Here is a 14,397-nt window from a genome sequence, read left to right on the forward strand (position 1 = left end):
GAACGGTTCTACTTGGCACAAACACTAATTAAACACAAAAAACACAACAAAAACAGAGGCTAGATAAATTATTTATTACTAAAAAGGATCAAAAATCAAGGAATAAAAATAAAATTGAGTTGCCTCCCAACAAGCGCTATCCTTTAACGTCCCTAGCTAGGCATAAAAGCGAGGATAGATCTAGGTATTGCCATCTTTGGTATTAGGAAATAAAAGAGAAAATTTATTTTCTATAGCATTTATCTTTCTATTATGAGATAGCATGTGGCCATTAATGGTGGAAGAAAGATTAGGCACATTATGGAAATTGGCATTTAAGCTAGCCTTCATTTCTTTGATAATTTCATTTTGATAAAAGCACAAAAGGGAGGTAGATTCAACCTTCTCACACATGGGGTGCCCAAATATAGTTTTCATCCTTTCATAAGTATCAATGGGAACCCCCTCAAGAAAACCTTCTTCAATGATAGAATCTAAAACTTGCTTGGATGAAGAGGGTAAACCAATATAAAAGCTTTTCAGGTAAACCTCAATTTGATATTGGGGAACATAGCTAGCTCGAATCCTTAATAGCCTATCCCAAGCGTCTTTCAAAGATTCATCAAGTAAATAACGAAAAATTCCGGGATCATCTTCATCGAAATTATTCAAACTCTCATTGGTAACCCCGGTAGGTCTCTCCATATCATCATTATTTATGAGCTTAGAGAGGACAGAGGGACTATCCAAGGTAAAACCCGGGAGAGAACCCTTAGCCCTTTTTGAACCGGCCATGGTACAAGAAAACAAATGGAAAAGAGGTGAATAAAACGGCAAGGCTGAAGTGGGGGAGAGGAAAATAGGAGGCAAATGGAAAATAATGTAATGCGAAGGATAAGAGTTGTGATGGGTACTTGGTATGTCTTGACTTGGCGTAGATCTCCCCGACAACAGCGCCAGAAATCCTTCTTGCTATCTCTTGAGCACTGCGTTGGTTTTCCCTTGAAGAGGAAAGGGTGATGCAGTAAAGTAGCATAAGTATTTCCCTCAGTTTTTTAGAACCAAGGTATCAATCCAGTAGGAGACTACGCACGAGTCACCTTGTACCTACACAAACAAATAAGAACCTCACAACCAACGCGATAAAGGGGTTGTCAATCCCTTCACGGCCACTTGCAAGAGTGAGATCTGATAGAGATAATAATAATAAGATAAATATTTTTGGTATTTTTACGATATAGATTGAAAGTAAAAGATAACAAAATAAAGTAGATTGGAAACTTATATGATGGAGAATAGACCTGGAGGCCATAGGTTTCACTAGTGGCTTCTCTCAAGATAGCATAAGTATTACGGTGGGTGAACAAATTACTGTCGAGCAATTGATAGAAAAGCAAATAATTATGAGAATATCTAGGCATGATCATGTATATAGGCATCACGTCCATGACAAGTAGACCGAAACGATTCTGCATCTACTACTATTACTCCACACATCGACCACTATCCAGCATGCATCTAGAGTATTAAGTTCATAAGAACAGAGTAATGCCTTAAGCAAGATGACATGATGTAGAGGGATAAACTCATGCAATATGATATAAACCCCATCGTTTTATCCTCGATGGCAACAATACAGTACGTGTCGTTTCCCGTACTGTCACTGGGATCGAGCACCGCAAGATTGAACCCAAAGCTAAGCACTTCTCCCATTGCAAGAAAGATCAATCTAGTAGGCCAAACCAAACTGATTATTCGAAGATACTTGCAAAGATAAACCAATCATACATAAAAGAATTCAGAGAAGAATCAAATATTGCTCATAGATAATCTGGATCATAAACCCACAATTCATCGGATCTCGACAACCACACCGCAAAAGAAGATTACATCGAATAGATCTCCAAGAGAATCGGGGAGAACTTTGTATTGAGATCCAAAGAGAGAGAAGAAGTCATCTATCTACTAGCTATGGACCCGAAGATCTGAAGTAAACTACTCACACATCACCGGAGAGGCCATGGAGTTGATGTAGAGGCCCTCCATGATCAATGCCCCCTCTGACGAAGCTCCGAAAAAGGCCCCAAGATGGGATCTCTCGGGTACAGAAGGTTGCGGCGGTGGAATTAGGTTTTCGTGGTGCTCCTGGATGTTTGGGGGTACGTGGATATATATATAGGAGGAAGAAGTACGTCGGTGGAGCAACGAGGGGCCCACGAGGGTGGAGGGCGCGCCCAAGGGGGTAGGCGCGCCCCCTGCCTCGTGGCCTCCTCGATTGTTTCTTGTAACACCCCGGATGTAACTTTTCCAATTTGTACTCCAACTCTTGCCATTTCCGGCGTTAAGTTATCTTATTTCCTCGGGTTCGGGTTTTTGTCTCCGTGTGTTGTTGTTGTTGTCATGCATCTCATATCATGTCATCATGTGCATGGCATTTTCATACGTGTTCGTCTCATGCATTCGAGCTTTTTCCCCGTTGTCCGTTTTGCATTCCGGCGCTTCGTTCTCCTCCGGTGGCCATTTCTAGCTTTCTTTCGTGTGTGGGGATTAAACATTTCCGGATTGGACCGAGACTTGCCAAGCGGCCTTGGTTTACTACCGGTAGACCGCCTGTCAAGTTTCGTATCATTTGGACTTCGTTTGATACTCCTACGGTTAACCGAGGAGCCGAAAAGGCCTCGTGTGTGTTGCAGCCCAACACCCCTCCAATTTGGCCCAAAACCCACCAAACTCTACTCCATGTCCTAGAGCGTTCGATCACGATCGCATGGCCGAAAACCGCACCTCATTTGGACTCTCCTAACTCCCTCTATGCCTATATATATCTCCCCCCATTCGAATCACGGACGAAACCCTAGCCCCTCTCCTCCTCCGACCGCCGGACAAAAATCCGGACGGCCGGACATTGTCCGCTCCGCCGCCAGCCATCCACGGAACGCCACGTGGCGCCGCGTGCCCACATCGCCGCCACACCCCGCGCGGGCCCGCTCGGCCCGTCCCCGGCCCCCACGGGCCCAGCCGCCGCCACCCGCCTCCTCGCGCCCGGCCGGAGCTCCCCGCCGCCCGGCCGAAGCTCCTCGCCGCCCGGCCGCTCCCCGCCGCCGCGCGCCGCCCGGCCTCGCCTCTCCCTCGTCTCGCCGGCGATGAGCCGGCCTCGCCGGAGCTACAGTACCTCGCCGGGTTCCTCGGGAGGCGCGCCCCGATCTGGATCCGGTTCGCAGTTATAGTAACCCTAGATCCCGCGAGGTGTTTTTTTCTCTAAGTCCTGAAATCTGCAGATCCAAGTGCCTCTGTTCGGGGTCCCGTAACTTTGCATCTGTAGCTTCGATTTGGGCATATAACATATCAAAATGTTCATCTCAGAGAGTACATCATTTAATTCCATTGCATCATTTTCATTAGAGTTCATCTTGATGCCCGAAATGCTATTAGAAGAGGGCTACTTGAGTTAATTGTCAGATCTGTTACTCCGTTTAGCACTTGTCATTTTTGCCATGATTAATGTGTGCATGATATGCCCGTGAGTTCTTCATATGTTTTGTTAAGGGTTTTTTCATCTATCCAGAGGTGCAACCCATGTGTTTTTAGGATGTGTGTGGTGAATTGTGCAAGCTTGCAAAGAGGTGCACTTGCTAATTCTGTTTTCAGGGACTTCGTGATTTCACTAAGTCCTGGGATTGTTTAGTTCATGAGGCCATATGTTCTTGTTGTTTCCTAGTGATCCGTGCCTCTTTTGAGGATGATCAGTAAGGGAGTTTTGTTAACCTTATAGTGATCTATCCATCCATGTATTTTTTTGCAATTATGGAGCAACCTAGCTTGAGCCAATCGAGCTCTACTTTTGCTTCGTTGTGAATCTGGGCAGATCGTCAACTTGTTTGCGATTTTGCCGATGTTATTGTAGTTGATTCGTGCATGCTATGCTATTGTTCTTGCCATGTCTAGCTTGTATTTTGTGCCTTCTTTTTGGATGTATGCTTGTCTTGCTATGAATTGCACCGTGGTGAGTGCATCGAGCTCGTAAACATGCCTTCGTGAGTTATGTTTCAGCATGTCCCAGTTTTTACTAAGTCTGAAAACTGATTATGTTTTTGCTATGTTCGTGTGCTTGTTAGTACATTTTTTGATCCCTTTTGGCTCAAGGTCACCAAGGGACTTTTGTTAAGCTTGTTGAGTAGCTCCATGCCATGTCTTTCTTTGTCATGTTCAGGTCCTGTAGCATGTTGTTTTGTTGCTCCGAAGAGGGCTATATGATCTGAAATTCCAGACAAGTGTTAATTTCACTAAGTCTGAGATCTGTTTACCATTTGCGTTTTTGCCATGCTTGTTTGAACCTGTTAATGGATGATTTGGCCGTAGCTCAGTGCTAGACTTTTGTTAAGCATCTTGTGTGCATCCCTGCCATGTATTTTGTTGTCATGTTTGGTGGCTGTAGCATGTTCATCTCATTGCATTTAGATGCCTACTTGCTGTAAATCACAGACCGGTGTCATTTTTGAATCGCTTGCCATTTCCAAACCATAACTCCGATTCCGGCGTTCTTTATATCGTTTTCAAGCGATTTCATCTCATCTTTCCAGTGGCACCCTTGGAATTCCAAGTTGAGGCCAGGTTCATGCATTTCCTGTCATATCTTGCATTTTGCATTCCGCATCGCATCCCGCATAGCATTATCATCATTTCATCATATTGCTTGATCTTGCACGTGGTTGATTGTATCCTTATTGCTTGTTGTCTTGTTTGGGTAGAGCCGGGAGACGAGTTCGCTAACGAGGAGCCTGTTGAGTTTGCTTTTGAGGATCCAGTCAACTCTGACAACTGTGCAGGCAAGATGATCATACCCTCGAAATCACTACTATCTTTGCTATGCTAGTTTGCTCGCTCTTTTGCTATGCCATTGCTACGATGCCTACCACTTGCTTGCAAGCCTCCCAAATTGCCATGTCAAACCTCTAACCCACCATTGTCCTAGCAAACCGTTGATTGGCTATGTTACCGCTTTGCTCAGCCCCTCTTATAGCGTTGCTAGTTGCAGGTGAAGATTGGAGGCCGTTCCTTGTTGGAACATCATTTATTTACTTGTTGGGATATCATTATATTGCCATGTTATCTTAATGCATCTATATACTTGGTAAAGGGTGGAAGGCTCGGCCTATCGCCTAGTGTTTTGTTCCACTCTTGCCGCCCTAGTTTCCGTCATATCGGTGTTATGTTCCCGGATTTTGCGTTCCTTACGCGGTTGGGTTATAATGGGAACCCCTTGATAGTTCGCCTTGATTAAAGCTTTTCCAGCAATGCCCAACATTGGTCTTACCATTTGCCACCTAGCCTTTTTCTTTCCCTTGGGTTCTGCAGACTCAAGGGTCATCTTATTTTAACCCCCCAGGCCAGTGCTCCTCTGAGTGTTGGTCCAAACTAGAGCCCCTTGCAGCGCCACCTCGGGGAAACTCGAGGGCTGGTTTTAGTTGTACGGATTGCTTATCTGAGTGTGCCCTGAGAAAGAGATATGTGCAGCTCCTATCGGGATTTGTCGGCACATTCGGGCGGTGTTGCTGGTCTTGTTTTAACCTGTCGAAGTGTCTTGAATTACCGAGATACCGAGTCTGATTGGAATGTCTTGGGAGGAGGTCTATTCCTTCGTTGACCGTGAGAGCTTGTCATGGGCTAAGTTGGGACTCCCCTGCAGGGATTTGAACTTTCGAAAGCCGTGCCCGCGGTTATGGGCAGATGGGAATTTGTTAATGTCCGGTTGTAGATAACTTGAACCTTAACTTAACTAAAATGAATCAACCGAGTGTGTTACCATGATGGCCTCTTCTCGGCGGAGTCCGGGAAGTGGACACGGTGTTGGAGTAATGTTTGCGCAGGTTGCTCTCTAGTTTCTCGCTCGTGATTTGCCTCCTCTTCTCGCTCTCTTTGCGAACAAGTTAGCCACCATACTTGCTAGTCGCTTGCTGCAGCTCCACTCATATCTTACCTTGCCTTACCTATAAGCTTAAATAGTCTTGATCGCGAGGGTGCGAGATTGCTGAGTCCCTGTGGCTCACAGATTACTATTACACCAGATGCAGGGCCTGATGATTCCGCTCCAGGAGACGCGTATGAGCTCAAGTGGGAGTTCGACGAAGACTCTCAACGATACTATGTCTCCTTTCCCGATGATCAGTAGTGGTGCCCAGTTGGGGGTGATTGGGACCGTGTCGCTTGTTGGGTTCTCTTTTATTTTGGCGCCGTAGTCGGGCCATGAGTGTTTGGATGATGTAATGTTATTTATGTACTTGATTGACGTGGTGAGTGTAAGCCAACTATGTTATCTCCCCTTTATTATTCATATTACATGGGATGTTGTGAAGATTGCCTAACTTGCGACATATGCCTTCAATGCGATTATGTCTCTAAGTCGTGCCTCGACACGTGGGAGCTATAGTCGCATCGAGGGTGTTACATTTCTTGACGCCCAATCCAAATCTCCTGGATCACGTTTGTTGAGAAAATCACGTTCCCGAAGGTTTCATTCCGTTTGGACTCCGTTTGATATTCCTTTTCGATGAAACTCTAAAATAGGCAAAAAAACATCAATTTAGGCTGGGCCTCCGGTTAGTAGGTTAGTCCCAAAAATTATATAAAAGTGTAAAATAAAGCCCATTAACATCCAAAATAGATAATATAATAGCATGGAGTAATCAAAATTATAGATATGTTGGAGACATATCAATACGTCATACGAGGAAGTGGTCGTCCCGCGTCCGGTGAACGGTGGGTTTTGGGCCTCTTCTTCTCCGGCATCGTCGTCCATACCGTCGGAGCCGTAATCGAGCATGTCCGTTGAGTCTTTGACAGTGGCTATTAAGTGGGCGGGGGTGGGAAGCGAAATTCGTCATCAGCCTCTAGTTCGAACTGGATATAACTCGATCGTGAGTCCCCTCTAAGGAGAGTGTTTTTAATGAGTTTAGCACATCGCCTAAGGGCGAGTACCGGAAGACATCCACGGAGCTGAATTCAACGATCAACACTCGATCAAGCTCGTCTTGCGCAGACGCACATGCCTCGGAACCTGTAGCCAGAAATGCGTCCGAGGTTCTGGCAACACAGATTTCTCTTGATGTTGCGTCTGTGTGCAGCTCCAACGCCGCTGAGTCGGTGGCCTCCATGGCGGGGATGAGCCTCCCGTCCTCGGATGGTGTGATCTGCTCCGGATCTAGAGCCGGAGCAGTTGTAGGTTCCATCTCCTGGGTGTGGTTCGATGACAGATTTAAGTCATGTTCATTGTGGTGACAGGGAGCGGCTACTGCCGCGGTCTCGAATCCGTCGAAGATCAACTCTCCGCGGATGTCCACGACATAGTTCAAGCTTCCAAATCTGACCTGATGGCCAGGGGCATAGCTATCGATCTCCTCTAGATGGCCAAGCGAGTTGGCCCGCAGTGCGAAGCTGCCGAACACGAAGATCTGTCCGGGGAGGAAGGTTTCTCCCTGGACAATGTTGTTGTGGATGATTGATGGGGCCATCGAACCTCTTGGCAGCGACAAAGCGGAACTCTCAATTAATGAAAGCACCAATGTCGGTGTCAAAACCGACGGATCTCGGGTAGGGTGTCCCGAACTGTGCGTCTGAGGTTGATGGTAACAGGAGACAGGGAACACAATGTTTACCTAGGTTCGGGCCCTCTCGATGGAGGTAAAACCCTACGTCCTGCTATATTAATATTGATGAGTATAGGGGTTACATGAGTTTATTTACCATGAGATCGTAATGGCTAAAACCCTAGAAGTCTAGCCTATCTAATTATGATTGTCCCTACATACTAAACCCTCTAGTTTATATAGACACCAGAGGGGACTAGGGTTATACAAAGTCAGTTACATAGAAAGGAAATAGTATGTCCGGCCGCCTGGCTTGCCGTCCAAGCAAAGAAGAGTCCTATCCAGACACGGGAGAAAGTCTTCCATCTTGTATCTTCATGGCCCAATAGTCCGGCCCATGCCCAACAGTTCGGACACCCGAGGACCCCTTAGTCCAGGACTCCCTCAAGAACCTCATGATGATGATGGAGAAGATGGAAGTTTCTCTCATCCTCAAGCCACCTCAACACCCATACCTCCACAAGATCCTATTTCTCACACTATGCCCGTTGTTCAAGATCAAGAAGGAGAACAAGTCCCTCACCATGATCACATTCAAGATCATCACCAAGAGTAAGAACAATAAGGTGCAATCATTGATGATGAACCTCAGCAAATGCAACATGAAGAAGAAGATCTTCCACCACACATTAATGATCCATATGTTGAGGATGTGGATGATGGAAATGAAGTTGAACCTCATGAAACCCTAACCTCCATCATGCCACAAGTGACCAATCGTGTTGATGCTGATCAAATTCTTAACGGAATATCGGAAGGTAGAGTCACTCGTAAACAATTGACAAACTTTTGTGCTCACTTTTCATTTGTCTCTAGTGTTGAGCCACTCAAGGTACAAGATGCTTGATGGACAATGATTGGCTCATTGCTATGCAAGAAGAGCCGAACAGTTTTGAATGCAACAAAGTGTGGTCATTAGTCAAGAGACCAACTAAGGAACACAATGTCATTGGAACACAATGGATTTTCAAGAACAAACAAGATGAGAATGGCGTAATCATCTGCAACAAGGCAAGGTTAGTGGCACAAGGGAACGCAACAAAGTTTGGACTTTGATGAGACCTTTGCTCCCATTGCCCGTCTTGAATCTATTCGCATCTTACTTGCCTACACTACTTTCAATGGTTTTACATTACACCAAATGGATGTGAAGAGTGCTTTCCTTTAACGGTCCTCTACAAGAAGAAGTATATGTATCACAACCACCTGGGTTCATTGATCACAATCACAAAGACTATGTGTATAAACTTCACAAAGCTTTGTATGGCCTCAAACAAGCACCTCATGCTTGGTATGATCATCTTAAGAAGTTTCTACTTGATGATGGTTTTGTGAGAGGGGTGATCGATCCCACTCTTTTTACTAAGAGGGAAAAGGGTGATTTGATCTTATGCCAAATCTATGTAGATGACATCATTTTTGGTTCTCCTAACATTCATTTGTGCAAGAAGTTTGTGGCCTCCATGACCAAGACCTTTGAGATGTCACTCAATGCAGACTTGAAGTTCTTTCTCGGTTTTCTTGTCTCAAACAAAATATCTAAAGGATATTCTAGAGAAGTTTGACATGACAAATGCTAGGCCATGCAAGACACCCATGCCAACAAAACTTGTACTCACTGAAGACATAAAAGGTATCCCTTTCAACCCATCTCTCTACCACTCTATGATTGGTTCATTGATTTATCTTTGAGCATCTAGACCAGACATATGTGCTAGATTTCCAGCTTCCCCTAGGGAAAGTCATCACAAGGCAGTTAAGCACATTCTTAGATACCTTGTTCACACCCCAAAGTTGGGTCTATGGTACCCCAAGGATGCAAAGTTTGATCTCATTTGGTACACGGATGCGGATTGGGCTGGAGACAAAGTGGGACGGAAGTCCACCTCCGATGCATGTCAATTTCTTGGACGCTGCTTGGTAAGTTGGTCCTTGAAGAAACAAAATTGTGTCTCTCTCTCCACCGCCGAAGCCAAATACATTGCAACCGCCAGTTGTGCAACTCAATTACTATGGATGAGGCAAACTTTGAAGGATTATGGTATCAGAATCCCACTGATCATCCTCACACCAAGCATATTGATATTAGGTATCACTTCTTGAGAGACCATGTGCAAAAGGGGGACATTGATATTGCTCATGTTGGTGCAGATATGCAACTTGTAGACATTTTCACTAAACCATTGGATGAAGCAAGGTTTTATCAACTTAGGCATGAACTTGGTATCTTGGAGCTTGACAACATTATGTGAAATCTAGTACCCATGCATGCATTCATTTTATGTCTTGTCTTGATGTAGGCATATATTTAGGGGGAAACACTCAACTCATGAGTACTCTCATCCTATATAATGCATAAAAAGAACAAACACTCTCAAAGTTGCCCTGTTCCTCAAACTACGGTGCTTTTAATGATGGAGTAGTGATTGTGAACCCAAGGATAACATCTTCGCGGTATCACGACACACATACTAACACATGGTGGCCTTTGGCCACCGCCTCTCCTTGAGGGAGGATTTCTCAATCATGCGTAGGGTCCATAATGTGTGTGTCTAGTTAATAATCATATGATATCATCTCTGACTGGTTGCTCATATACTTATATCTGTCACCTATTCTTGTCTTTTGATTCCTCTAAGCGCCGTCTCTAAAAATCCTTTGCCACCGGTCGTCTGATATTTGTCGGACGTCCGATGACTCACAGCTTCCGGTCGTCCGACGCTGGTCGGATGTCCGGTCGCTCTGCAGAAATCATTTCATTGTCCTTTTCTCCCTAGGCCTCGGGCGTCTGAGGTTGCCCGGTCGTCTGCCGCCTGGCACTCCCATCAATCCCCGAACGTCCGACATCTATCGGTCCCGTGGCCCATATAAAATCTGGGGTCGGGATTGTCCGGGCAGTTGCCCTATTCCCCACCCGAGCCTCTATCCTCCACTGTGTCGCCTGGGTGCGGCTCTGTCGCCGCCACCGGGGGAGGACGTGCTACCGCCCATTTTCTTCGCCACCATGAAGGATCTCCGTCGATCTGACCCTCTCACTTCGATCCGGCCCGGTATTATCCCTCAGTCCATTGCCCTCTCCTTGCCCTATTGGTCTTCATGCCGTGTTAGTGATCCCCTTTCTATCTTGGATAATCTCTCAAGTGTTATTCTCCCCACGATGGTGAAAATCAAACACACCGCTCAAAAGAATACCGCGGGTGCCTTTGTCCGCGGTAATTATTGTCTTTTCCATTCTGATTTTCATCGTCTCCACCCCCATTCCTCACAAGGGCTCATTGTGCAAAACTTCCATGTCCATGTCTCCTTGGTTTTAGCTTCTCGTCGCGATGGTTCTGATGACTCACAAGAGAATCAACGTCCGCGCAAACGAGGTGGGAAACATCCTGTGATCGAGGAGTCCTCTTCTTCTAAGGGCTCTGACTACGAAGAGGAGATGGAATCCGAGGAGCGAGGTGTGCATATGGGTGTTTCAACCCGCCCTCGCGGTTCTCGAAGGGCCACCTACATGCCCGCTCCTCCTCCAACACAGCCGAATGTGGATAGTCTACGCATACCTCTTAAGGCTCCTCAACTTCATGGGCATGCCCTCAACGATTTTACCAAAGTACCCAAGCCTGCATATCTTAAGTTCCGTCGCGACGTTGATCAATTTGAGGTGGTTCAAGACTCTCTAGATCAACGTTTTCGCACCAATGTTTAGGCAGACATCTACACCTCCGTTGTCCTCCCAAAGGGACTCTCTCTGCACCACTTAATTGACTTGGAGCACATTCAGGCTCATCCCATGAAGTACCCGGCTGCTATTGAACTCATTGAGTCATCCGGTCTTGCCGCTCCATTTGCATTTCAGCACGACTTTAATCATGCCACTATACATCAGTTTTATGCCACATGCTTCTTTGGTCCTGACAAGACCGTCACCTGGATGACCTCTAACACGGAGCTCACTGCCACTTATGCTTAGTTTGTCGCTGCCCTTGGCTTTCCTGACATTGGATTCAAGGTCCATAAGGATGACCCCAATCACAAACCCAAAGCTGTTGAGGCTTGTGGCTATCTTCTTAAGGACCTGGATGATCTTTCTGAGGAGGATAATATGAAGGATCTGAATCAAGTCTCTACTTGGAGATCTCCTTTCTACATCATTTATCAATGTGTCATCCACACCATCTATCCCAAGATAGGTGACAAGGGATCTTGCAACAGTTATTGTATTGATCTCATGTCTCGCCTCTACGAGTCTCCCAAAGGAAAGATCAATGTTCCTCATTTTCGGTGGCATGAAATACGTCTTGCTAGCTTTCAGTACAAGCGGGCTTTCCCTCATGCTCCATTCATCCAGGTTCTCATTGAGAGTGTGTCTCCATTCCCTCTTGAATGGACTCATGTGCATGAGAAGTGGATTACCCCTCCTCACATGGCAAATGATTGGGCTCCAAAGGGTTCCTCCAAGCCTACCCCTACTCGTCGGTCTACTGCTAGGTCTCACCCTACTAGTTCCAACTCTGTGTCTATTGGGCGTCTTTCCCGTTTTCTCGGGAAGGCTCACTCTGCCATGATGAAGGCTTTTACCTTCAACGGCACACAAGACCATGATGTTGTCACTTGCATGATCACCTCCAAGAATGCCTTGAAGTATCGTCTGCGTGACTCTGGGGCTACCGATGTTAGTGACGATGAGCGTCTTCCGGTGGCTCCTCCTTCAGATTTTGGCTTTCCTTCAGGGCCTGAGTGGGTTGATTTCTTCGACGAGGCTTGTGGTAGTGGAGCTCATAACGATGATGATGATGACCCCTGACTGTCTGTTTGGTCCTCTTTCTCCCTTTTGGTTACTTGATGCCAAGGGGGAGAACTAGTTATTGTTCTATCTATCTTAATACATGTTGGTTATGTTATGTTAAACCATTATGTTTTAAGTGGGTGTATGACTTTATCTATGTCTTTTATGTATGAGGAGATATTTATGATATTATGCCATCATGGGTTTCTTCATGATTTGATACCTTCTTCTGTGTGAGCTATGCATATCCGAAAATATTTTGCTCATATGATTATAATGGTTGTTATTGTTAGGGGGAGCTCTCCTATAATGTTCGTAATAATTATCACTGTGAGGGGGGCTCCATATTTGTGCATCTACGCTTTGAAGTGCTCTTTGACAAATTTGTCTTAAATATAGAACAATCTTATTTTTTTACTATATATGTGTATATTGTCATCAAATATCAAAAAGAGGGAGATTGAAAGTGCAATCATGTCCTTAATCGTTTTTCTGATGTTGATGACAGTATACACATAGGGGACTAACAATATTTGTCAAGTACTCCCTCCGTCCCATAATGTAAGACGTTTTTCGACACTAGCGTATTGTCAAAAAGCGTCTTACATTATGGGACGGACGGAGTATACTCAGGTTAGGTCCCCTCAGAATCATGTGTGTGTGTGTGTGTGGATCACGACTACGGAACATATATATATATATATATATATATATATATATATTGCTCAAGAACGAAGAAACATGACTACTAGCTTAGGCTCTTTATGTTTGCTCTTGAGTATAGAGATCCCACACTATTAGGAGGGTTACATGGGGTCTCGCGAAGGTCTTCCTCAATGATCATTTTCTCTTTTCACCATCTGTTCTCTACCTGTCTCAGACGTCGGATACTTGTCGGTCGACCGGTACCGACCGGACGTCCGGTACTAGCTATACAGAGCCAAAACGTCAGATTTCCGGTGTCCACCGGACGTCCGACATTTCCCTCACAATACCAAAACATTGTATTTCCGGTGTCCACCGGACGTTTGACACTTCCTTTATAGTACCAAAACATTGGTACTTCCTATACAGGGGTGAAACGTTGGACTTCCGGTCCCTGTCTGACGTCCGATGTCTTCCAAGGCCTGGACGTCCGGCAAGTCTCGTACGTCCGATAGTTGCTGCACTCAGTGGCTCCAACGACCCCTATTGAGGGATACTATAAATACCTCTCACCTATCCCGTGGAAGGTTTGACTATTCACTTTGAACATCCCCACAAACACATTTCACTTTCTCTCTCACACTCATACACCAAATCTTAGATCCCTAAGGGATTTGAGAGCATTTGTGAGAACTTGTCCACTCAAGTGATAGATCCACTCCTTCCCCTTCTTTGCACCAAAGGAATTCGTGATTTGATCAAGTCTTGAGCTTTTCCCCATTTTTCTTGTTACTCTTGGAGGTTGGAGACTCCTAGGCGGTAGGAGTTCTTCGAAAAGGAATCAACCATTGTGATTACCCCCGTAAAGTTTGTGAGGGTTTGGAGACGACCCCAAGGTCTACCACTAGTGGTTGGGAATCGCCTTCGTGGTGATATCTCAAAGAGAGAATAGGGTGAGCCTTCGTGGCATTGGTGTCCCTTCGTGGTAACATCCACCTCTCTAAACGGCGACGTAGCTTCCCTCCAAGGAAGTGAACATCGGCATACATCCTCGTCTCTCGGAGTTGCAGTTATTCCTAACCCTAGCTCCCTACTTGTGGTTACTTGTCTCTTAGTCTCTACTTGTCTCATTGTGCTTGTTTACTCATATACTTGTGGTACTTGTTTACCTTGCCTAGCTCTTAGTATCATACCTGCAATCGTTAGGCTCAACTTGATATTCCGCATTATTGCCTAAAAATTGCTAAGTAAGAATTGAAATTTGTAATTGTACCTATTCACCCCCTCTAGGTCCATCTCGATCCTTTCAGAGGCCTGGACTAATAAGGGTTGGCCAAATAGGCTGAATAA

Source organism: Triticum aestivum, chromosome 3A (genome assembly GCF_018294505.1).
Source record: "Triticum aestivum cultivar Chinese Spring chromosome 3A, IWGSC CS RefSeq v2.1, whole genome shotgun sequence".
Lineage (NCBI taxonomy): Eukaryota > Viridiplantae > Streptophyta > Magnoliopsida > Poales > Poaceae > Triticum > Triticum aestivum.